The following is a 27,171-nucleotide window of genomic DNA, read 5'->3' as shown; positions in this document are numbered from 1 at the left end:
ATATTTTTCGACAGTATTCACTCTAGAAAACGACAATGTTGGCGAGGAGAATACTGAGATACAGGCTACTCGACTAGGTGGGATTGAGGTTCACAAGGAAGAGGTATTAAAAATCCTGCAGAGTGTGAAAATGGACATGTCCCCTGGGCCGGATGGGATCTATCCTAGGATCCTCTAGGAAGTCAGGGAGGAGATTGCCAAGCCTTTGGCATTGATCTTTAAATCATCATTGTCTACAGAAATAGTGCCAGAGGACTGGAGGATAGCAAATGTGGTTCCCCTGTTCAAGAAGGGGTGTAGAGACAACCCTGGTAATTATAGACCAGTGAGCCTTACTTCAGTTGTTGGTAAAGTGTTGGAAAAGGTAATAAGAGATAGGATTTATAATCATCTAGAAAAGAATAATTTGATTAGGGATAGTCAGCACGGTTTTGTGAAGGGTAGGTCGTGCCTCACAAACCTTATTGAGTTCTTTGAGAAGGTGACCTAACAGGTGGATGAGAGTAAGCCAGTTGATGTGGTGTGTATGGATTTCAGCAAGGCGTTCGATAAGGTTCCCCACAGTAGACTATTGTACAAAATGCGGAGGAATGGGATTGTGGGAGATATAGCAGTTGGGATCAGTAATTAGCTTGCTGAAAGAAGACAGAGGGTGGTGGTTGGTGGGAAATGTTCATCCTGGAATCCACTTACTAGTGGTATACCGCAAGGGTCGGTGTTGGGTCCACTGCTGTTCATCATTTTTATAAACGACCTGGATGAGGGCGTAGAAGGTGGGTTAGTAAATTTGCAGATGACACTAAGGTTGGTGGAGTTGTGGATAGTGACAAAAGATGTTTTCGATTACAGAGGGACATAGATAAGCTGCAGAGCTGGGCTGAGAGGTGGCAAATGGAGTTTAATGTGGACAAATGTGAGGTGATTCACTTTGGTCGGAGTAATCAGAATGCAAACCACTGAGCTAATGGTAAGATTCTTGGTAGTGTAGATGAGCAGAGACATCTTGGTGTCCAGGTACACAGATCCTTGAAAGTTGCCACCTAGGTTGACAGGGTTGTTAAGAAAGCATACAATGTTTTAGCTTTTATTAATAGAGGGATCGAGTTCTGGAACCATGAGGTTTGCTACAGCTGTACAAAACTCTGGTGCGGCCGCACTTGGAGTATTGTGTACAGTTCTGGTCACTGCATGTGGAAGCTTTGGAAAGGGTGCAGAGGAGATTTACTAGGATGCTGCCTGGTATGGAGGGAAGGTCTTACGAGGAAAGGCTGAGGGACTTGAGGCTGTTTTCTTTGGAGAGAAGAAGGTTGAGAGGTGACTTAATAGAGACGTATAAGATAATCAGACGGTTAGATAGGGTGGACAGGGAGAGCCTTTTTCCAAGTATGGTGACGGCGAGCACGAGGGGGCATAGCTTTAAACTGAGGGGTGATAGATATAGGATAGATGTCAGAGGTAGTTTCTTTACTCAGAGAGTAGTAAGGGTATGGAATGCTTTGCCTGCAACGGTAGTAGATTCGCCAACTTTAAGTCGTCATTGGACAAGCATATGGATGTACATGGAATAGTGTAGGTTAGATGGGTTTCAGATTGGTATGACTGGTCAGTGCAGCATCGAAGGCCGAAGGGCCTGTACTGCGCTGTAATGTTCTATAACTGTAAGTGTGGGCATCTGATGAGAAATGTTTATATTGATCATTTTTGCTGGGGTGTTTGACCTATGTAACAGCTTAGACTGATACATGACCCAATTCGCTGGAACAGGCTTCTCAGTAACGAAAGTGTTCAATTCAATAAAACAATATCCACCTCAGAAACAGAAACAGGAACAGAGATAGAAAGAGGAATTCTCCAAATATTTATGCAGTGCAAAGAAATCTGTGTGAAGAAAAGTGAACACAGGCCTGAATTAATTGGAGTCAGTTTCTTTAGAATCAATTAAACAACAAAAGTTTATTCTGTCACTGAGCAGGAAAGAATCTTGTAAAATGCACAATCTACTAAACAATTTCACATTAATACACCAAAATCAAATGTAAAAAAAATGTTTCAAAGCAGTGTAAAACCAGGTGTCAAATATTTGACAAACATATTTAAAAGGAAAAAGAGATAAAAAGAAATACAATTGAAAATACTGGACATTTTAAACAAATACGTATATTTGCTTGGAAGGGTCACAAATCTATTAGCAGAAGATAAGAGATAAGGACAAGTTAATGTGTTAAGTGAGTTATCTTTCCATGAACTAAGAGCTGAGCCCCAGTATATGTCCAGTCAAAAGAAGTGAGGCAAATTAGATGAAGAATAGTTTGCAGATTAAATATAATTATTTATGTTGTATGAGTTTGCATCACAGAATTAAACATAGCCATGGTTAAAAAGGCTGAACTTGTCGACTTCACTGTTATTGTTCGAGCATTTACATTCCATTGATATGAGTATATTGTAAAATACACACTATGGTTGATTCCCAAGGGTTGTTATAATGAGGATAGAGGACGTGTAGGCTTATTGACCTCAGGAAAAGTGTTAGAAGACCTCACCTCCAATTATTCCTTTGGAGCCACCTCTCATAAAACTCAGAACTGTCTGTAGTCAAATGTATCATAAATCAAAAATAAGACCATAAGGCAGAATAGTCAATTTACGTACGCATATTTGTTTTGTCAAAATCTGGACTCCTTGTATGAAGCTGCATTAACACTTGAACAGCTCCATAATGACAATGGAATTTGCTATTGTTTCAGCAGTTATCTCAGTGAGTCCTGTTCTCTTCAATTCTCAGTGGGAACTGGACAGATTCACTGGAAATTTGGGTGTCAGGGAATTAATTGTCTAAAGTGAAAAAAAAGGTTACAGGTTCTCAGATAAAAGCAGAGAATGCTGGCAGTGCTCAGTAGGTCAAGTAGCATCTGTGGAGAGGGAAAAGTGATGACTTTTCCCCAGAATTAAAAGATATTCTATGTGCAAGACCGGAAGATCGGAAGAAATGGGAACAGGAGAAGGCCCATTGAGCCTGCTCAGTGATTCAATAGGATCATGGCTGGTTCAATAGGATTATTCCTCACATCAACTTTCTGGCCTTTTCCCTGCAACCCTTGATTCTCCTACAGTTCAAGAATCTATCTGTCTCAGCCTTAAACATACCCAAGGACCCTGCTTCCACAGCTCCCTGTGGCAGTTCCAAAGACTCTCAACCCTCTAAGAAAATACTTTCCTCCTCAGTCGTAATTATTCACCACTTTAGTGTGAGTCTATGCCCTCTGTTCCTAGACTCTCCTATAAGTAGAAACATCTTCTCAGCATTTATCCTGTCAAGCCCCTTAAGAATGTTTCATTGAAATCACCTCTCATTCTTCCAAACTCCAATAAGTACAGTCCCAACCTGTTTAACCGTTGCTCATAAGACAATCCCTCCACACTGGGAATCATCATAGTGAACCTTCTCTGAACTGCCTTTTATGAGATTTTCCATAAATAAGGGGACCAAAATTGCTCACAGTACAACAGATGTGCTCTCAACTGTACCTTGTACAGTTGCCATAAGACTTCTATACTCAAAGGACCAACATTCTATTAGCTTTCCTGATTACCTGCTGAACCTTTGTGCTAGCTTTCTGTGTTTCATTACAATTTCCCCCAAGTCCTTTTGTGTTGCAGCTTTCTGCAGTTCTTTTCTCCATTTAAATAAATACTGTTCTTTGTTCTATTTTCAAAATGAGCAACTTCACATTTTTCCCACATTATGCTCTGTTTGCCGACTTTTTGCCCATTTATTTAACCTATCAATATCTTTCTATAAACTGTTTGTAATCCTGTCACAAGTTGCCATCCCACCTTTTTTATGTGTTGACTGCAAATATGGTTACAGTACACTCACTTCCATCCTGTGAGACATTAACATATGTCAATAGATGTGAAGTTGGAAAACCACAGCAGGTCAGACAGCACCCGAGGAGCAGGAAAGTCAATGTTTTGGGCTGAAACCCTTCGTCAGAATGGGTTCCAGCTTCACATCTATTGATTCTGGCTTCTAGCAACTGCAGTCTTTACTGTCTCCTAGACATTAACATATATTGTAAATAGTTTTACAGCAAATGCAGAAGCATAAATGGGATGCAAGTGTTTATGGGAGGGGGAAGGGGAGGGTAAGTCTGGGGTGGTGGTGCATGGTTTTGTACAATGAAGGGAGCCAAGGACAAAAGTAGGATTCCATTTTTGCAAACCGGGCAAGATTAACTGTCAACAAGTTTCATGATGCAAGGTGAAAGTAGATGGCAAAGGGACAGGTAAAAAAATAAAATACATTTGACAAATTTTATATAACCCGAAAAGGTTAAGACAAATTAATATTATAAAGACCACTGTCTGTGATGATGTCATGTGGACCTGTTAGCAGAACAACTTAGGATCTTGACGGAATGAGACCTAATATCCAGGTGCACTTTATAGTCTGTGTAGCAAGTCTATCATATCAAGCTTACCTGTGACTAGTTGTTAAGTACAAGAGACTCATCTCATTAGATCAAGAAATGGTTTTCTCCTAGCACAATAGATCAAGCCAGAATGTACGCTTGAAAAGATGATGACAGCCACTTCAATCATGAGCTTTAGCTCATACAACACAATGAGATAATATGCCCATGCAACAATATTTGTGAATCTGATCTTAGAAAGTGGGGATTAGCCATGTTGGGGTAGGGTTCATTGATTACAACTTCTGTTCCATTCTAAAACATTGTAATTGTTTGGGTTGGATTCTGGGCTCTTGAGAGGGTAACATTGAGAGAACTGTGCTTTCCATGCATAATGTACTACACCAGGCATTAAAATTGATGTTTTCTGCTACTAAAACATTGTTCCTCTTTCTCTCTTTCGTTTGGTATGCTTGCCTTTATTGGTCAGTGCATTGAGTACAGGAGTTGGGAGGTCATGTTACAGCTGTACAAATTATTGGTTTGGCCACTTTTGGAGTATTGTGTGCAATTCTGGTTTCCCTCCTTTAGGAAAGATGTTGTGAAACTCAAAAGATCTCAGAAAAGAGTTATGAGGATGTTGCCAGGGTTGGAGGTTTTGAGCTATAGGGCAAGACTGAATAGGCTGGGGATATTTTCCCTGGAGCATCGGAGGATGAGGGGTGATCTTACAGAGGTTTATAAAATCATGAGTGGCAGGGTTAGAAATGAATAGGCAAGATCTTTTGCCTGGGGTGGGGCAATCCAAACTAGATAATATAGGTTTAGTGTGAAGGGGGAAAGATATAAAAGGGACCTAAGGAGCAGCATTTTCATGCAGAAGGTGGTGTGGGTACAGATTAAACTGCCAGAGGAAGAGGTGGAGGCTGGTACAATTATGACATTTAAAAGGTATCTGGATGAGTATATGAATAGGGAGGGTTTAGAACAATATGGACCAAATTCTGGCAAATGGGATTAGATTTATATAGGATAAACAGTCAGCATGGACAAGTTGGACGGAAGATTCTGTTTCCATGCTGTGTGTCTCTCTGACTCTATGATTCTGAAGGCAGCGAATATTTTCTCATTGTATAGCATCTTGTCCAAATGCTCATATGGAAGACAAAACTCAGAAATATAGACAACAGTGAGGAGGTACTAAGAGATTTCATGAGATCATAGACAGGTTGGTGAAATGGGCATACACAGGGCAAATGAAATTTTATGAAAAGGAGTGCAAAGTGATTTGTTTTCGTTAAAAGAATGAGGAGAAGCTAAACTAAAAACTAAGTGATGTGATTCTAAAGGGGATGCAGAATCAAAATGACCTGGGGATGGGTGTACATGAACAAATTTTTTAAGATGGTGGATTAAGTTTGGGAAAGATATTAAAAGGGAATCGGAGATTCATGGCTTTAGAAACAGAACAAATGCCGAGGATGGTGAACTGAAACTTTCTAAAAGTCGGTGGCTGTGCTGTATGTGTAAAATTCTGGTCACTATACTGGAGCAACAGTGTAAAGGTCCTGTAGGGAACGCAGAAGAGATTTACTAGAATGTAACAGGACTGCAGTGAATATTTTCTCATTACTCATGTCTACCTTATCCAGTTGGCTGGATGGCTGGTTTGAAATGCAGAGTGGCCTAGCCTCTCAACCTCACCCCTTATTTGAAATGTGGTGGCAACAGGTTAAACTCACCACCAGTCATCTCTGTCTAATAGTGGCATTATGTTATTATTTGTTACGTAGGATATATAGCACAGAATCAGGCCATTCAGCCCAATGTGGGCATGCAATGTATGTTTCATTCAAGTCTCCTTCCTTCTTAGCTTCATCTAAATCATCATAATCCCCTTCTTTCTTTATGGTTCTCTAGTTTCCTCTTAAATGCATCAATACTATTTGCTCCAATCACTTCCTGTGGTAGTGACTTTCACACTTGCACCACTTTTCAGGTGAAGACATTTCTTCTGAATTTCCCATCGGGTTTTTGGTCAGTTTCTTGCATGAGCCATTGAAATAGCAATCCAATTGTTGCAACTTCCATTATATTTCTAAAGCTATGCAAATATTTCCTTTTCAAGATTATATTTATCCCTTTAGATAGTTTGCCTCTTTTTCCTCTCAGAAAGGGATTCCTGGGGCAACTTCCTAGCACAGACTCAGCCTGCTATCCTCTAGTTTCAATAGTTCATTTCCAAAATAGTAATGAGCTTACCTTCTGAGTCATAGAGTCACAGAGTACAGCATGGAAACAGACCCTTTGTTCCAACTCGTCCATGCCAACCAGATATCCTAAACTAATCCAGTCCCATTTTCCACCATTTTGCCCATATCCCTCTAGACCCTTCCTATTCATATACCCATCCAGATGCCTTTAAAATGTTATAATTGTCCCAGCCTCCACCACTTCCTCTTGCAGCTCATTCCATACACACACCACCCTCTGTGTGAAAATGTTGCCTCTTAGGTCCCTTTTAAATTTTTTCCCTCTCACCCTAAACTAATGCCCTCTAGTTCTGTACTCCCCACCCCAGGAAAAGACCTTGTTTATTCGCCCTATCCATGCCCCTCATGATTTTATAAACTTCTCTCAGGTCACCCCTCAGCCTCTGATGGTCCAGGGAAAACAACGAGCAATGTATACCTCTTTTATTCAAAAGTGCATGCATTGAAAATGAATCGACGAGGAGAGGAAAGGAAAGGCTTAAAGCAATGGTATTTAGAGACAAAGGTCTTTGTTTCAACTATATTGCACAACCATTCACAGTGTAGTTTGTTTTAAATACACTAATGCTTCAGTATCAGGCTTGGAACAAACATGTGGTGATATGTCATAATTAATAACAATGGACACTGTCTGACTTCGAACTGTACAACATAAAAGATTATATTAACATGAAATGTTTGCATATAAAAGAAATGAACAAAGCTGGATTGAACCCAAATATGCAGCTGTGGGAGATGAATGGTTTATAAGAGGATCATGTAGACAGTCTTCAATCAGTCAGTCTGATGTTTTCTAACCTCAGACTGAACTATCAGTTCTTCATTGTGCTGGGTATAAAATCACTTACGCTTACTGGGAACAGGGACTCACATAGTGTCAGTGGTAACACAGTGACTAATATTCTTGCCTCTGGATCAAAACATTGTAGTTTCAAACTTCACTTCATGGTTTTGAATTTAAAAATGTAAGGCTGACACTCCTATATGATACATAGGCAGTGCAGCTTTGTACTTATCATTCAGATATACTGATGAAACAATGAAGAAGGCTCTTCACCCAGAGTGTTGAGCATGATTTCTTCATCCAGAGAATGATGAGAACAAATTCCTTTGCCAACAATGTGGTGAGCTTATCGAACTCTCTGCCACAGAAAGCAGTTGGGGCTAAAGCACTGAAAAGTTTTCAAGGAGATAGGTTTAGGTCTTAGGGCTAAAAGAATCAGAAAGGTATGGGTGTGAAGGCAGAGTTAGGGTATGGATGCGCAGCCATGATCATATTGAACAGCAGAGCAGCTTGAAAGGCTGCATGATCCACATCTGTTACTACTTTCTATATTTTTATGGTTAATGCCCGGTTTGCCTTCTCGGCTGGATCCAAAATTCCCATGGTACAAATTCAACAAAGAGCAAAGATCTTGTATGTTGTATGTAATGTCTAATATGTAATGTTGTGACCACCACTTATGCCTAACAAAACATAATGGATATTGTTCCATTATGTTTGTGGGATCTTGCTGTGTGCAAGTTGGTTCCATACTTCCTACACTATAACAGTGACTAAACTGCAGACAACCTTCACTGGTTTCATTGATAACATTGATGTCTTATTTGATCTCAAAATGAGTTTTTGACCACATATCTAAGTATACATCTCTATAACTCTGTATGGACATCTGCTGATCAGTGAGCTACTTTGAATTATTGTGTTTGAACAGTAATGATTACATTGGTGAATGCTACAATTATTAATGTGATTTTTTTGAGAGTTTAGGAGTATTGTTATGCTGATTATATTGTTATGCTGATTTGTCCATTCGTTGCTGATAGCCTGTAGTTCATCTCCATACAGTTTACAAATCCTCATACAATGATAAAATATGAATTTTGTAGAGGTTTTTTTCAGCATGCAGGGCACCAAATATTCAACTGACCTGAGGGTTGATTTCCTTTGGATTTGCTTTTCTTTACTTCAGACCAGAAGATAATTACAGTGCACAGGCCATTCAGTCCATTGAGCTGTGCTGGTTGTTAGCTAGAAAACCTTCGCTAGTCTTCTCCTAATTGTTCACCTCAGCCCTGCAAATTGACTTGCACTTTGATTTATTTATTGTCACATGCCTTTATTACAAATACAGTGCAAAGTGTTGTTTAGTGTCTCCACTCTCCAGCGCCACCTTAAAACACAGGAAAATACCAAAACACCGAATATAAAGTCAGAAAAATAAAACAATAAAGTTCATCTGATAGTCTTATCTCAATAAAGTTACTCAGGTGTATATCCGATTTCCTTTTGAAAATAATGTGATGCTGCCATAATCTCAGGCAGTGCATCATAAATCTTAACCACTCACCTCATAAGAAAACTTTTCCTCATCCGACTGTTGATTCATCTCATATTGGTGTCTTCTTTTTCTTAACCCTCTGTCAATGGAAATGTTTTCTTCCAAAACACTTTGTCCATATCCCTCATAATTTTGAACATCTCTCTCAAATCTCCGCTCAATGTTCTCTTCACTAAGTAGGAGGTCCTTGTTTTTCTATTCTCTCACCCCTTTAGGTATTCTCGTAAAACTCTACTGCACCCTCCGAAGGCCTTCGCATATTTTCTAATGTGCTATGTTCATAAATGGTCGCAATAGTCCAGTCGAGGCCAAAACAATCTTATATAAAGATTTACCATAACATTCTTCCTCTTGTATTCGATGTCGCTATTAATAACATAGAACATAGAAAAATACAGCGCAGTACAGGCCCTTTGGCCCTGGATGTTGCGCCAACCGAAGCCTACCTAACCTACACTAGCCCAATAACCTCCATATGCTTATCCAATGCCCGCTTGAATGACCATAAAGAGGGAGAGTCCACCACTGATACTGGCAGGGCATTCCATGAACTCACAACCCGCTGAGTAAAGAATCTACCCCTAACATCTGTCCTATACCAACCTCCCCTTAATTTAAAGCTGTGTCCCCTAGTAACAGCTGACTCCATATGCGGAAAAAAGTTCTCACTGTCAACCCTATCTAAACCCCTAATCATCTTGTACACCTCTAATAAGGCCTATGTTCTCAATTTCCTCTACTATCTTCAATAATCTGTGTTTCATATAGTCCCGACTTCTTTATTCCTGAAGTCTCTTTAGCACTGTATCATTTATTTAATATTGTTCCTCTTCATTCTTCCTGTGGGAGTGAGTGGTTTGGTCAGCTCAGTTGTTTGGATGACTACTGTGGATTGCAGTGTAAAGAAAACTGCGTGTATTTAATCACTGTATCAGCTGTGGTTATTCATGGAGACTCATGAGAAAGAATGCCTGGTTAACACCATTATGTACTTTCATCCAGTCTCAAAACAACTATTCAACAATATTTGGTTCCAGTCACTCGCTAAATTAGTGTACATAGAGTCATAGGGATGTACAGCATGGAAACAGACCCTTCAGTCCAACCTATCCATGCCGACCAGATATCCCAACCTAATCTAGTCCCACCTGCCCGCACCCAGCCCATATCCCTCCAAACCCTTCCTATTCATATACTCATCCAAATGCCTCTTAAATGTTGCAATTGTACCAGCCTCCACCACTTCCTCTGGCAGCACATTTCATACATTTACTACCCTCTGTGTGAAAAAGTTGCCCCTTAGGTCTCTTTTATATCTTTCCCCTCTCACCCTAAACCAATGCCCTCTAGTTCTGGACTCCTTGACCCCAGGGAAAAGACTTTGCCTATTTATCCTATCTATGCCCCTCATAATTTTGTAAACCTCGAGAAGGTCACCCCTCAGCTTCCGACACTCCATGGAAAACAGCCCCAGACTGTTCAGCCTCTCCCTATAGCTCAATTCCTCCAACCCTGGCAACATCCTTGTAAATCTTTTCTGAACCCTTTCAAGTTTCACAACATCTATCCAATAGGAAGGAGACCAGAATTGTATGCAATATTCCAACAATAGTCTAACCAATGTCCTGGACAGCTACAACATGACCTCCCAACTCCTGTACTCAATACTCTGACTAACAAAAGAAAGCATACCAAACGCCTTCTTCATTATCCTATCTACCTGCGACTCCACTTTCAAGGAGCAATGAACATGCACTCCAAGGTCTCTTTGTTCAGCAACACTCCCTAGGACCTTACCATTAAGTGTATAAGTCCTGCTCAGATTTGCTTTCCCAAAATGCAGCACCTCACATTTATGTGAATTAAACTCTATCTGCCACTTCTCAGCCCATTGGCCCATCTGGTCCAGATCCTGTTGTAATCTGAGGTAACCCTCTTCGCTGTCCACTACACCTCCACTTTTGGTGTCATCTGCAAACTTACTAACTGTACCTCTTATGCTCACATCCAAATCATTTATGTAAATGACAAAAAGTAGAGGACTCAGCACCGATCCTTGTGGCACTCCACTGGTCACAGGCCTCCAGTCTGAAAAACAACCCTCCACCAACACCGTCTGTCTTCTACATTTGAGCCAGTTCTGGATCCAAATGGCTAGTTCTCCCTGTATTCCATACTAATCAGTCTCCTATGGGGAACCTTGTCGAACGCCTTACTGAAGTCCATATAGATTACATCTACCGCTCTGCCCTCATCAATCCTCTTTGTTACTTCTTCAAAAAACTCAATCAACTTTGTGAGACATGATTTCCCACGCACAAAGCCATGTTGACTATCCCTAATCAGTCTTTGCCTTTCCAAATACATGTACATCCTGTCCCTCAGGATTGCCTCCAACAACTTGCCTACCACTGACATCAGGCTCACTGGTCTGTAATTCCCTGCCTTGTCCTTACCACCCTTCTTAAACAGTGGCACCACGTTAGCCAACCTTCAGTCTTCCGGCACCACACCTGTGACTATCGATGATACAAATATCTCAGCAAGAGGCCCAGCAATCACTTCCCTAGCTTTCCACAGAGTTCTAGGGTACCCCTGATTAGGTCCTGGGGATTTATCCATCTTTATGCGTTTCAAGACATCCAGTACTTCTTCCTCTGTAATATGGACATTTTTCAAGATGTCACCATCTATTTCCTTACATTCTACATCTTGCATATCCTTTTCCACAGTAATGCAAAATTCTCATTTACTATGCCCCCCATTTTCTGCAGCTCCACCCAAAGTCTGCCTTGCTGATCTTTGAGGGGCCCTATTTTTTCCCTAGTTAGCCTTTTGTTCTTAAAGTACTGTAAAAACCCTTTGGATTCTCCTTAATTCTATTTGTCAAAGCTATCTCATGTCCCCTTTTTTGCCCTCCTGATTTCCCTCTTAAGTATACTCCTGCTGCCTTTATACTCTTCTAAGGATTCACTTGATCTATCCTGTCTACACCTAACATTCAGTCATAGAGTCATAGAGATGTACAGCATGGAAACAGACCTTTCGGTCCAACCCGTCCATGCCGACCAGATATCCTAACCTAATCTCGTCCCACCTGTCAGCACCCGACCCATATCCCTCCAAATCCTTCCTATTCATATACCACTCAAATGCCTCTTAAATGTTGCAATTGTACCAACCTTCACCACTTCTTCTGGCAGCTCACTCCATTCCACTGTGTGAAAACGTTGCCCCTTAGGTCTCTTTTATATCTTTCCCCTCTCACCCTAAACCAATACCCTCTCGTTCTGGACTTCCCGACCCCAGGGAAAAGACTTTGTCTATTTTTCCTATCTATGCCCCTCATAATTTTGTAAACCTCTATAAGGTCACCCCTCAGCCTCCGACACTCCAAGGAAAACAGCCCCAGACTGTTCAGCCTCTCTGGATAGCTCAAATCCTCCAACCCTGGCAACATCCTTGTAAATCTTTTCTGAACCCTTTCAAGTTTCACAACATCTTTCCGATAGGAAGGTGACCAGAATTGTACGCAATTTTCCAACAATGGCCTAACCAATGTCCTGTATAGCCGCAACATGACCTCCCAACTCTCGTATTCAATACTCTGACCAATAAAGGAAAGCATACCAAACGCCTTCTTCATTATCCTATCTACCTGCAATTCCACTTTCAAGGAGCTATCAACCTGCATTCTAAGGTCTCTTTGTTCAGCAACACTCCCTAGGACCTTACCATAAAGTGTATAAGTCCTGCTAAGATTTGCTTTCCCAAAATGCAGCACCTCACATTTATCTGAATTAAACTCCATCTGTCACCTCTCAGCCCATTGGCCCATTTGGTCCAGATCCTGTTGTAATCTGAGGTAACCCTCTTTGCTGTCCACTACATCTGCAATTTTGGTGTCATCTGCAAACCTACTAACGATACCTCTTATGCTCGCATCCAAATCATTTATGTAAATACAAAAATTAGAGGACCCGGTACCGATCCTTGTGGCACTCCACTGGTCACAGGCCTCCAGTCTGAAAAACAACCCACCACCACCCTCTGTCTTCTACATTTGAGCAAGTTCTGAATCCAAATGATTAGTTCTCCCTGTATTCCTTACTAATAAGTCTCCCATGGGGAAACTTGTCGAACACCTTACTGAAGTCCATAGAGATCACATCCACCGCTCTGCCCTCATCAATCCTGTTTGTTACTTCTTCAAAAAACTCAATCAACTTTGTGAGACATGATTTCCCACGCACAAAGCCTAGTCGACTATCCCTAATCAGTCTTTGCCTTTCCAAATACATGTACATCCTGTCCCTCAGGATCCCCTCCAACAACTTGCCCACCACCGACGTCAGGCTCACTGGTCTATAGTTCCCTGGCTTGTTGTTACCACCCTTCTTTAACAGTATTCCATGGTTTTGAACATTGCTGCCATGTCTATTATTTAATACTTTCTTCAATGTCTTTTGAAAGCCAACAAGCATCACATTAATCACATTAGTTTTTCATTAACCTCAATGTAAAACATAATCAAGTTAGTTGAATACAATTTGTTCTTAACAAATTGGGCTTCTCCTAATTAAATCATAGTTGATTAACTGACTTAGTTATTGTTTTTCTCCAATAACGTTTCTAAAAGTTTTCCCACAATCAAAGTTAAACTGACTGTCCTATAGTTACTGGATGTATTCTTTTATGACTAGGTGAGCTGAGTTTTCACTTTCTTTAATCCGCTGGGTGGCCACAAAATGATTTTACATTATTTTCAGCATGCAGCACATAATGGGGGAGACAGTAGCCTAGCGATATTGTTGCTAAACTATTAATTTAGAGACCCAGGTAATGTAGGGACCCAGGTTTGAATTCCGCTATGGCAGATGGTGGAATTTGAATTAGAAGAACATGAAACCATTGTCGATTATCAGAAAAAAAAATCTGGATCACTAATGACCTTTGGGGAAGGAAATTCCATCCATTTCAGGTCTGGATGACATGTGACTCCAGAACTACAGGACTCTCAACTGTCCTCTGGGCAATGAGTACTGGTCTCGCCAATGAGGCCCATCTCCTGTGAATGAATAAAACAAACCTCCCATTCTTCTAAGCTCCAATGAATAGAGTTCCAACCTGTTTAGTATTTGCTAATATGACAATCCCTCCATACCAGGGATCATGCTTGTGAGCCTTCTTTAAACTGCCTCCAATAATGTTATATTTTTCATTAAAATAAGGGGACCAAATATGCTCACGTATTTCAGTTGTGGTCTCACCAGCACTTGTACAGTTGCAGTAAGATTAATGGGCAGGAAACAGCAAGTGAGATAAAGGGATCTTTTTCATGTTGTCAACCATGACCAGTGGGATCAGTACTGCGACCACAATTATTTATAATATGTATTAATGACTTGGAGGAAGAAAGAGAAAGCACTGTCACCAAATTTACAGAAAATATAAGTGGAAAGGCAAGTTGTGAAAGAGGTACAAACTGTTTACAGAAGAATATCGATAGGTTAAGTAAGTTAGCAACTGATATTTTTTTGTTTGATTTAAATACAGTACCTAAACACTGTGAAAAGTTTTGTTTTACATGCAGTACAGACAGATCATAACATAGAAGGACATACAGATGTAGGTGTTTAGACAGAGTGAGGCATACAAGGTTATGACTGCAAAGGAGGTGCACAAAAGCAAGATCAACATTAGATTTGAAATTAGAGAGGCCCATTCAGCAGTCTAATAACAGCAGGGAAGAAGCTGTTAATACATGTATTTAAGCTTCTGTATCATTTGCCTGATGGAAGAGGTTGGGAGAGAGTATTACCATGGTGGGAGGGGTCTTTGATGCTATTGACAGCCTTTCTGTGGCATTGGGAAGTGTAAGTGGAGTCCATGGATGGGAGATTGGCTTGCATGATGATCTAGGCTGTGTATACAACTTTCTGTAGCTCCTTACGATCCTGGGCAGTTGATGACGGTCCTTATGGACATGCTGAATTTCCTAAATTGTTTGAGGAAGAAAAGGCATTGTTGTGCTGTCTTGACCATCACAGCAGTGTGGGAGGTCCGGGACAGATTGTTGGTTATTGTCACTCCTCGGAACTTGATACTCTTGACTGTCTCCACCTTAGCTCCATTGATGTCGAAAGGGGTGTGCCCTCCTTTTTTCCTTCTGAAGTCAATGATCAGTTCTTTAGTTTTGCTGATATTGAGGTAGAGATTTTTATATTTGCACCAGACACCAAGCATTCTATCTCCTTCCTGCATTCTGACTCATTATTGTTTGAAATCTGGCCTACTACGTTGTGTCATCAACAAACTTGTAGATGGAAATCAAATGAAATTTAGCCATACAGTCTTGAGCGTACTCAGAGTACAATCAGGGATTGAGTACACATTAGATTAGATTAGATTACTTACAGTGTGGAAACAGGCCCTTCGGCCCAACAAGTCCACACCGACCCGCAACCCACCCAGACCCATTCCCCTAACACTACGGGCAATTTAACTTGGCCAATTCACCTAACCTGCACATTTTTGGACTGTGGGAGGAAACCAGAGCACCCGGAGGAAACCCACACAGAAATGGGGAGAATGTGCAAACTCCACACAGAGAGTCGCCCGAGGTGGGAATTGAACCCGGGTCTCTGGCGCTGTGAGGCAGCAGTGCTAACCACTGTGCCACCATGCTGCCCACTCCTTGCAAGGCGCCAGTGTGGAGGATATCCTGGAGGAGGTGCTGATTGTGGTCTGTGAGTCAGGAAGGTAAGGATCCAGTTACAGAGGGCAGAGCCGAGACTTAGGTCTTGGAGTTTTGAGATTAGTTTGGGATTATAGTGTTGAAAGTGGAGCTGTAGTCGATGAATAGGAGCCAGGCATAGGTATCCTTATTATCTAGATGTTTCAGAGATGAGTGTAGGGCTAGGGAAATGGCATCCACTGTAGATCTGTTTCACTAGTAGGTAAATTACAAGGGATCAAGGCAGGCTAAGAGGCTAGAGTTGATGTGAGCCATAACTAGCGTCTCAAAGCACTTCATGGTTATGGAGATCAAAGCCACCGTTTGGTAGTCATTGAGGCACATTACATGTGTTTTCTTTGGTATGGGGAGGATGGTGGGGTTTAGATCAGAGTGGTGCTGGAAAAGCACAGCAGGTCAGGCAGCATTCAAGGAATTTCCTGCTCCTCGGATGATGCCTGACCGGCTGTGCTTTTCCAGCATCACTCAGATCTAAACTCTAGTTTCCAGCATCTGCAGTCCTCACTTTTGCCCATTGGGATGATGGTGGTCTTGTTGAAGCAGGTGGTGATTTTAGATTGTAGTATAATGTGGGAAGTTGTGAAGTTGTTTATTTTGGAAGGAAGAAGAAAAGAACAGAATATTATTTAAAAGGAGAAAAACTGCAGGTAGCTGCAACACAATGTGCCTTGGAGATTACATTGTATGAAACACAGAATTCTAGTATACAGTTGTAGCAGGTAATCAGGAAGGCTAATGAAATGTTGACCCTTATTTCAAAGGATTTGGAGTATAAGAGTTATGGTCTCAGCATTGATCACAGTCACCATCCTAAAAAAGAATCTCTATCCCCACTCCCTGTTTCCTGCCAATGGGTTAATTCTTTAACCAAGCCAATATACACCATGGACTCTTATTTTATGACTTAACCTTTTGCGAGGTACCTTGTTGAATGTTTTCTGGGAGTCCAAATACAACTCATCTACTGATTCTCCTCTATCCACTCTGGTTGAGACTTCCTTGAAATACTCAAATAAATTACTCAGACATGATTTCCATTTAATGAATGCGTGTTAACTCTGCTTGATTAGATTATGATTTTCCAAATGTTCTGCTATTATTTCCTTAATAATTGATTCCGGTGCCTTTCCAACGTTAGACATTAGGCTAATCGGCCTATAATTACCTACTTTTTGCCTCCCTCTCTTTTTTGAATATGGTATCACGTCAGCAGTATTCCAATCTTCAGGTATTTCTCCAGAATCCATTGACCATTAGAAAATGATAACCTATGCATCTACTATCTATGTAGTTACCTCCTTTAGGATTCTAGGAAGCAAGCCATCAGGACCAGGGGACTTATCTGCCTTTAGCAGATTAGTAGACTAGTTTGTCTACTGCTACTTCTTTAGTGATGATGATGGTACTTAATTCTTCCCTTTTTTAAAGAATTAATGGTATGTTTGAAGTATCTTCCACTGTAACCATTGATGCAAAATATCTATTTAACTCCTCTGCTATTTCCTTGTTCCACAAGACCATCTCCCTAGATTCATTTTCTAAAGTGCCCATGTTCACTTTGACCTACCTCCTCCTTTTTATATATTTAAAGAAGGTCTTCTTGTCAATTTTATATTCCTCACTAGCTGGTCCCCGTAGTTTATTTTCTCTGTCGTTATTACCTTTTAAATCCTCCTTCCCTGGATTCTGCAGGGATATCATTGACTTTAGTTTTCTGATATGATTTTTCTTTCTACTTGAGACTATCCTTAACTTCCTTGGTTTGCAATGGAAGTTAGAATTTTTCCTCCTTATTGGATATGGTTTTGCTGAGATTCATGAATTATTTCCTTAAATGATTGCCAAAGCCTGCTTGCTGTGATTTCTGCTAACCTATCACTCAATTCACTTTAGCTAAGTCTATCCTTATTTCATTGTGATTCCCTTTATTCAAGTTAAACACAGTCGCATTTGACCCGAGTTCTTCACTCGTAAGCTCAACATTGAATTCAATCATGTTTTGATCACAACTTCCTAGGTTTTCTTTTACTCTGAGGTCATTTATTAAACTTGCCTCATTACCCATTAGCAGATCCAAGGTAGCCTGTTCCCTGGTTAGTTCCATGACATATTGCTCTAGGAAACTATTCTTAATGCACCCTATGAATTTGTTGTCATAGCTACCATTTCCAATCTAATTAACTCAAACAACTCAAAGATTAAAGTCACCCATAACTATTGTTCTATTCTTTTTAAATGCTCCTATTATTTATGGATTTTATAGTCTTTCCCAAAGAGTGGCTACTGTCTGAGGGTCTGTATATTACTCCAACCAATGTCTTCTTTCTCTTTCTGTTGTTTATATCCATCCAAATGAAGTCCACACCATCCAAGCCTAGATGATCTCACACAACTATCCTCATTTCATTTCTCACCTTTTCCATCCCTCCTGTCTCTCTGAAAGGTCAAATATCCATCAATGTTAAGTTCCCAGTTTTGATCTCATTGTAACCATGTTTCCATAACGGCTATGAGATTATAATCATTTTTCTTGATTTGCACCATCAATTTGTCTACCTTATTCCTAATGCTTCGTACATTGAGATATAATTCTTTAAATTTGTTCTTTTATCAAATTTCCCTACACTTTAATCATTTATCTGCACAATTTAACATTCATATATTCATTTATTTTCTGGTAATAATCAGTGCCGTCACTAAACTGCAATCCTACCTTCTCCTTTACCTTTGATTTTCTCATTTTCCATGCAACTGAATCCACCCACCAGAAAGACTGTGTATCAAATGCAGCAACTTTGGGACTAAGGGAGTGTTGAATTTTGGATTTCCTGGATTTTGGACATCCAACCTGTTTAAGACTCTGGAATTCGCAGAGATGTTGAACAGAGGAATGATCTTGAAGCAGCCAATAAAACTGTCGGGATCCATGTTCACTTGATAGTGGGTGCTTCTATCCAATCTTCCTGTGCACTCTGTATCCTACCACATCAGATGCATTGAGCTGCAAATGAAGGAATAAGAACCCAGTCACTTGCCCCAGATAGTGTCACAGATAACGGTAGTGCCTCTGATGCTGGTGAGCCATATCGCATTCCCTAACAGTAGTCTGTCTTTCCCTCACCCTCATCACCATCTACTCACTGACTCTGGAGAATAATCAAAGCCAAGGAAAGCCATCTGGAAGACTGAATAACGATCCCCCTTCTCATCCTGAGACAGAAACAATCCGACACAGCAGAACTGAAAGCAAGAAGACGGGGAGGAAAATAATTATAATCAAAAATACAGACCTTAGATCAAAACCCCACCATTTCAAAATGTCCGATATGCGGACTTCACTGATTTTTGGACATTTAGATTTTGGATAGCTAACATGAATGTGATTTTTGGAGGTGTCCTGACATATTGCAATGATAATATATTGTTGAATTGGTTGTTTGCAGGATTAATTAAAATATTATGATCATTCATGTAATTTTTCGAGATAATTCATTCAGTTATGAAAGTGATTAAAATTAATAAAATTAAAGTGATTTTGACCCTATGAAGTGTGCAGTGATGTCATTTTTGGAGCTCTTCAGGCCTGTAATCATACAAACATGATTAATCTTTTAATTAATTAATTTTTCTAATCAACCTGTTCAGAGATATTATTATACACCTCTGGAGTAGGTAGGATTTGAATTCGGACCTCCCAATTTGGGAATAAGGACACTATCACTGCACTAAAGGAGTCCCCAAAACAACACAAGCACCATTGGAATTTGAACACAGGATCTTCTGCTCAGCAGGCAGGCACTTTGACAAGGTAGGCTATAACAAACATGATTAAATTTTTAATTTAACCTATTTTTCTAATCAATCAGCATGGTTTCATGCGAGGGAAATAATGTCTCACAAACTTGATTGAGTTTGATGTGGAAGTAATCTAGAAGATTGACGAGGCAAAGCAGTAGACATTGTTTACTTGGACTTGAGTAAAGCCTTTGAGAAGGTTCTGTGTGGTAGAATAATTAGTAAACTTAGATTACATGGGATTCAGGGTGAGCTTGCCAAATTGGGATACAAAATTGCCTTGATGGCAGGAGACAGAGAGTGATGGTGGAGAGTTGTTATTCAAACTGGAGAGTTCTGACCAGCAGTGTTCCACAGGAATCGATGCTGGGTCCACTTTTGTTTCTCATTTATGTAAGCAATTTGGATGAGAAGTTAGGAGGCATGGTTAATACATTTGTGGATGACACCAACATTGATGGTATAGTGGACAGTGAAGAAGGTTATCTAAGATTACAAAGAGATTTTGACCAATTGGGTTAATGGGCTAAAGAGTGGCAGATGGAGATTAATTTGGATAAATGTGAGCTATTGCATTTTGGTAAAACAAACAAAGGCAGGACTTTCATAATTAAAAATCAGAACTTGGGTTATGTTGTAGAACAGAGTAACCTAGGGTTTCAAGTACATAATTCTTTGAAGTTTTCATCATAAAATGACAGGGTATTTGCGATTTTTGATACGATTTGTAGCTCAGCTAGAGGTTCAGGCTGTAAGCTTGCTCATTGAGTTGGTAGGTTTGTTTTCAGACGTTTCATCACCATGCTAAGTAACATCATCAAGTGAGCCTCCGTTGAAGCGCTGGTGTTCTGTCCTGCTTTCTATTGATGTGTGTTGGTCTGTTAAAGTGGGTGATATCATTTCCGGTTCTTTTTCTGAGAGGTTGGTAAATGGGGTCCAAATCTATGTGTTTATTGATGGAGTTCTGGTTTGAATACCAGGCCTCTAGGAATTCCCATGTGTGTCTCTGTTTAGCCTGTCCTAGGTGAAGTGGTGTCCTTTTTTGTCTGTGTGTAAAGATACTAGTGATAGCTGCCCATGTCTTTTGGTGGCTAGTTGGTGTGCATGTATCCTAGTGGCTAGTTTTCTGCCTGTCTGTCTGACTGAGTGTTTGGTGCAGCTCTTGCAGGATATTTTGTATATGATATTCATTTTGCTTGTTGTTGGTACAGGGTCAATTAGGTATATCAGTGGCTGTTTTAGTGTGTTGGTAGGTTTGTGGGCAACCATGATGCCAAGGGGTCAGAGTAATCTGGTAGTCACCTCTGAGATGTCTTTGATGTATGGTAATGTAGCTAGAGTCTCAGGCCATGTTTTGTCTTCTTGTTTGGATTAGTTGTTTAAGAATCGGCAGACTGCGTTTATCGGGTACCTGTTGTTCAGTAACAAAGAGGATTGATGAGGGCAGAGTGGTAGATGTGATCTATATGGGCCAGGTGCTGGCAGGTGGGACTAGATTGGTTTGGATATCTGATCAGCATGGACGGGTTGGACCGAAGGGTCTGTTTCCATGCTGTACACCCCTATGACTCTATGACTCTATGTTGTACACGGTTATTTTCTTCTACTGCTCTTAGTTCCTGGGTGCTGCAATGTGTTGTGACCTATTTAAATAATGTCCTGATGCAGCTCCGTTTGTGGGTGTTGGGATGATTGCTCCTTTAGTTGAGCATCTGATCTGTGTATGTTGCTTCCTGTAGATGTTGGTCAGCAATTCTCCATCGACTGTTCGTTCCACTGTGACATCTAGGAAGGACAGTCTGTTGTTGTTCTCTTCTTCTTCTAAGGATGTTGTTAATGATATTGTAGGTTTCCTCTAATTTATTCTGTTCTTTGATGACAAAGGTGTCATCCACATAGCAAACCGAAAGCTTGGCTGGATCGTTCTAGTCTCTGCATCACTGCTTCTGCTAAGAATCCTGATATTGGTGGTCCCATGGGGATCCCGTTGATTTGTTTGTAGGTCTTGTTGTTGATGGTGAAGTGGGTAGTGAGGCACAGGTCTACTAGCTTAAGATGCTGTCCTTGTTGATGGAGTTGGTGCTGTCTGGTGTTTGTGTCCTTGGTTTGTCTAGTAGTGAGGTCAGTATTTCTTTGGCCAGGCTGATGAGGGCGGAGTGGTAGATCTGATCTATATGGACTTCAGTAAGGCATTCGACAAGGTTCCACATGGGAGACTGGTTAGCAAGGTTAGACCTCATGGAATACTGGGAGAACTAGCCATTTGAAAACAGAACTGGCTCAAAGGTAGAAGACAGAAGGTGCTGGTGGCGGAAGGTTTTTTTCAGACTGGAGGCCTGTGGCCATTTGAGTGCCACAGGGATCGGTGCTGGGTCCACTACTTTTCATAATTTCTATAAATGATTTGGATGTGAGCATAAGAGATATAGTTAATAAGTTTGCAGATGACCAAAATTGGAGGTGAAGTGGACAGCAAAGAAGGTTACCTCAGATTACAACAGGACCTTAATTAGATGGTCCAATGGGCTGAGAAGTGGCAGATGGAGTTTAATTTAGATAAATGTGAGGTGCTGCGTTTTGGGAAAGCAAATCTTAGCAGGACTTGTAAACTTAATGATAAAGTCCTAGGGAGTGTTGCTGAACAAAGAGACCTTGAATTCCAGGTTCATAGCTCCTTGAAAGTGGAATCGCAGATAGATAGGATAGTGAAAAACGTGTTTGATGTGCTTTCCTTTATTGGTCAGAGTATTGAATACCGGACATTGGTTAGGCCTCTGTTGGAATATTGTGTGTAGTTCTGTTCTCCTTCCTATTGGAAAGGTGTTGTGAAATTTGAAAGGGTTCAGAAAAGATTTACAAGGATGTTGCCAGGGTTGGAGGATTTGAGCTATAGGGAGAGGTTGAATAGGCTGGGGCAATTTTCCCTGGAGTGCTGGAGGCTGAGGGGTGACCTTATAGAGGTTTATAAAATCATGAGAGGCATGAATAGGATAAATAGACAAAGTCTTTTCCCTGAGGTGGGGGAGTTCAGAACTAGAGATCATAGGTTTAGGGTGAGAGGGGAAAGATATAAAGGAGACCTAAGGGGCAACTTTTTCACGCAGTGAGTGGTACGTGTATGGAATGAGCTGCCAGAGGAAGTTGTGGAGGCTGGTACAATTGCAACATTTAAAAGGCATTTGGATGGCTATATGAACAGGAAGGGTTTGGAGGGAAATGGGCTGGGTGCTGGCAGGTGGGACTAGATTGAGTTGGGATATCTGGCCGGCATGGACAAGTTAGACTGAAGGGTCTGTTTCCATGCTGTACATCTCTATGACTCTATGACTATAAACGGTGGACTGTGTTCATCAAACACTTCCAGAAATCTTAGCCCCTCTCCCCTACATCAAAGACATCTTGTAGCACACAAACCCACCAACACATAAAACAGTAGCTAATGAACTTGAAGGACCCTGTACAGACAACAAACAAATCTAATGTCATTCATCCAGAACCTCAAACTGAGCTTCAAATCTTCTTACAACTCGCTATAGTGCTTGCTGTTAATATGGCTGTCAGTCTGAGTGTGTGGAGGGTAAAAAGGGAGGTAGGTGTACTTAGAGATGGGGTAATAGGTGTGGAGAAATGGGGTTGGCGAGAGAGTACAGAGGATGTGGACAGTGTAGGGCACCGATATGAAAACATAGCTTGAGTCTGACTAAATTAACCAGCATGCAGTTGGGAAAGCAAGAATTTAAAGGTATTAGTTTAGAATAGTCTACACCAGCATTAGGAAATGCCACACACATAGAAAGTAGAAAACATTGTTCCAACAAGAACCACATAAACTAACATGCATTACTCTAAATGGACGGGTGACTAGATGAAGAGATATACAATAATTCAGACAGGTAGATGGTTAGATAAACAAATAGCGTGACCAAATTATCCATAGAATTAGTTAGTACAAAGCACATGACCAGAAATGTACAAATGTGTGAGAAACATACCCTGCAAGGACTCTGAAAAACAGGCAGAAAACCATATCAGCGCATGAACATCAGTTTGCCACTGCCAGACATGACCAGTACTCTCTCATTTCCAACCACACAGACAACGAAGATCACAAATTCAACTGGGACAATGTAACCATCTTAACACAGGTTAAACTGGGACACATGAGACAATTTCTTGAAGCCTGGCGCTCCAACTGGAACTCAATCAGTAAATACATTGAACTGCATCCCATATACAAACAACTCAGATACAGAACCGAAAGTGCCAAAAAACAGAGACTCATAAATACCAGGTGTGAGAAACCACCAACACCTTATCAAAGATGCACTGACAATGTCACCCAGTGATGTGACAAGATGTCTGCAGTAAACCACACCATCACAGTGAACAAATCTATGACCTCATATGAAAGACATATTTGAAAAACAAGCATAGTGATAGAAGGAGCCCTGGGACCAATACTCGTAAGAAGGACAGCCCTGAATCAGGGGCTTAGATGACACAGCGAGAACCAGGGAGCAACTCTCAACCATGTGGTCCTGAGATCAGGGAGCTAGAGAACAGGAGTACTTTCCAAACCAGATCCTGATCACCTGTGTTTTTTTTACTGTATTCTGTTAAAGAAATAAGGCTTGTATTATTTGATTCTAATTAGTGTGTATTTATCTGACAACTGCAGTTCCACTTTGAGCAAAAGAAATTGCTGAAAAGCAAAACAGACAATATGCTGGAGAGGCAAGAGAGAGCAGGGGCTGAGAAATCAGGAGATGGCGTAACTTTGAGCAGGGTGGGTGCAGGGGTTTTGGATTCAAGGGGTAGAGGGGCAGGGATGTGGTTTGGACATGGAGAATTGGACAGTGATGTCGGCGAGGGAAAGGGGATGAGGAAGAGGGAATATGGGTGCGGGGCAAGTGCAGAAATAGGAGGGTCAGGGTAAGTAGGAAATGCGTGGATGGAGAAGGGATAGTATTGGCTGAGGAAGGGGATGGGCAGAGCAGAGGTATGGAAGGGTAGATGTGGACAAGGTTCAATAAGGTTGGGAAAGGTGGGGACCCTTGTGCAGCTGGGCAGACAGAACAGGAGAGGACAGGGCAGAGGCGTGTAGATAGCAAACATAGAGGGCAAACATAGGAACAGGTGAAGAATAGGGAAGGAAGGGGCAAGAGATGGGAGAGGTGGGGATGAGATGGGGATGGGCTGGTGAGGGGGGAAGGATAGGCAGGAGAGGTAGGAGGATGGGGATATGCAGTGGGGCACAGGTGGGGATAGGAAATCAGAGTGGGGGTGGTGCAGAGGATGAGGGTCAGGTGGCAGTGGAAGTGGGGTAGAGGGCTGTTGTAGGGCAGGGCAGTGGGTCAGTGGGCTTGGTGGGGCAGACACCTCGTGGCAGTGGGGCAGACATCTGGGGGCTGTGGAGAGGCCTGGGGGCAGTGGGAGAGGGGCTGACGGCTAGGGGAAGTGGCGCAGAGAGCTAGTTGGGGTTGTGGCAGAGGGGAGTGGGGCAGGAGTCTTTATGGGACTTTGGTGAGGGGAAAAGGGCTGGGTGAGGGAGAGCAGAAGGCTGGGTGGGGCATGGATCAGAGGTCTGGGTGGAGCAGAGTGAGGGAGGGGCAGTGGGGATGGGTCAGAGGGTTGTGTTGGAGCAGTGGGGATGGGGCAGTGGGGGTAGGGCAGAGTGAGGGAAGGTCAGAGGGTTGTGTTGGAGCAGTGGGCATGGTTCAGAGAGCTAGGTGGGGGTGGGGGGGTGGGTGAGAGGGGGCGGGGCCAGGTTCAGCATGGTAATATGGGGGCGGGGCAGAGCCGGTGCCCAGGTGGGACCCCTCCCCTTCCCTCCCGTCGCGCGCTCGGAGCCCGCCTTTCGGGCGGAATATTCCTGTCAGAACTTGGGTGGCAGTTGGTGAGAGTTTTCACAGACCGGGCCTTCACTCTTTCTTTTTGTAAATGTGCCTGGAGTTAAATGTGAGTGAAGCCCGCTTTGGCCGGTTGAGAGGGTTGTCGCGGGCGGGAGAGTTCTCCCCAATTCCTCGGGGACAATGTGAAGTAATTTATCCGGGAGTGACCGGGACGGTTGGAGACTTATTTACTGGTGACGATGGAAGTGCTAAAAGCTGGAGGCAGATGGTGAGAGGATGGAGATCCATCGAGTGAAGCACCGCTGAGAGCAACCGTAGGGTGAAGAAATCAAACCAAAGTGAGTGAAGTGCCGTACCAACAGAATGTGGACAATCCAGAAGCTTCTTCCTTTCAGAGAGAGAGAGAAAAAAAATTCTCTCTTCGTTTTTGAGTATTAATGCCGAGCGGTGACTGCAAGGGTTTGTTTTAAAACCATGGGATACCTCCTTTAAAGGGATGATGTGGAGGATCTGATGTTGGACTAGGGTGGACCAAGTTAAAAATCAAAGTAGCTTCGAAATCCTGAACTGCTGTGCTCTTCCAGCACCACTAATCCAGAATCTGATTTCCAGCATCTGCAGTCATTGTTTTTACCAAGTTAAAAATCACACAACACCAGGTTATAGTCCAACAGGTTTAATTGAAAGCACTATTTGCAGAGCACTGGAGGATAAGACCGAAACCTGCGACCCACTCTAAAAGATGAAAGACTTAACAACAATCCACGGTTGTTCAATATATCATTTCAGTTGCATGATGCTGTCATCTTTTGCTATTAATTTTGTGTCTTATGCTCCACAGCCACCTGATGAAGGAGCAGAGCTCTGAAAACTAGTCATAGAGATGTACAGCACGGTCCAACTCGTCCATGCCGACCAGATATCCCAACCCAGTCTAGTCCCACCTGCCAGCACCCGGCCCATATCCCTCCAAACCCTTCCTATTCGTATACCCATCCAAATGCTTCTTAAATGTTGCAGTTGTACCAGCCTCCACCACATCCTCTGGCAGCTCATTCCACACACGTACCACCCTCTACATGAAAAAGTTGCACCTTAGGTCTCTCTTATATCTTTCCCCTCTCATCCTAAATCTATGCCCTCTAGTTCTGACTCCCCGACTCCAGGGAAGAGACTCTGTTTATTTATCCTATCCATGCCCCTCATAATTTTGTAAACCTCTAAACCTCCGACGCTCCAGGGAAAACAGCCCCAGCCTGTTCAGCCTCTCCCTATAGCTCAATTCCTCCAACCCTGGCAACATCCTTGTAAATCTTTTCTGAACCCTTTCAAGTTTCACAACATCCTTCTGATAGGAAGGAGACCAGAATTGTACGCAATATTTCAACAGTGGCCTAACCAATGTCCTGTACAGCTGCAACATGACCTCCCAACTCCTGTACTCAATACTCTGACCAATAAAGGAAAGCATACCAAACGCCTTCCTCATTATCCTATCAACCTGCAATTCCACTTTCAAGGAGCTATGAACCTGCATTCTAAGATCTCTTTGTTCAGCAACACTCCCGAGGACCTTACCATTAAGTGTATAAGTCTTGCTAAGATTTGCTTTCCCAAAATCACCTGGTGTTGTGTAATTTTTAATTTTGTCCTTAAATGGACACTGTGGAGTAGCTCCTTATAAGGGACTGTTTGGAAAGTGGCGGGGGATATTGTGGCATCCCTTCCTGTGAGACA

The 27,171-nt window shown here is 41.8% G+C and overlaps 1 protein-coding gene across 4 annotated transcripts in view; it reads left to right on the top strand.

Moving 5' to 3' along the window:
• Positions 1-27,171, top strand: part of gjc2 (gap junction protein gamma 2) — a 251,201-nt gene that overhangs the window by 11,795 nt on the left and 212,235 nt on the right. For 3 of the 4 annotated variants that reach the window (XR_011961412.1, XM_072576310.1, XM_072576311.1), the window contains exon 1: positions 25,407-25,772. The exons of the other annotated variant lie outside the window; for it this stretch is intronic. The gene's annotated coding sequence lies outside the window, so the exon portion shown is untranslated. Of the gene's footprint in view, positions 1-25,406; positions 25,773-27,171 lie in introns of those variants that run through there. 4 annotated transcript variants of the gene reach the window in all.

This window comes from Chiloscyllium punctatum, chromosome 8, assembly GCF_047496795.1.
Source record: "Chiloscyllium punctatum isolate Juve2018m chromosome 8, sChiPun1.3, whole genome shotgun sequence".
Classification (NCBI taxonomy): domain Eukaryota; kingdom Metazoa; phylum Chordata; class Chondrichthyes; order Orectolobiformes; family Hemiscylliidae; genus Chiloscyllium; species Chiloscyllium punctatum.
The sequence above is the reverse complement of the archived record's forward strand: the minus strand, read 5'-3'. Positions and strand labels throughout refer to the sequence as shown.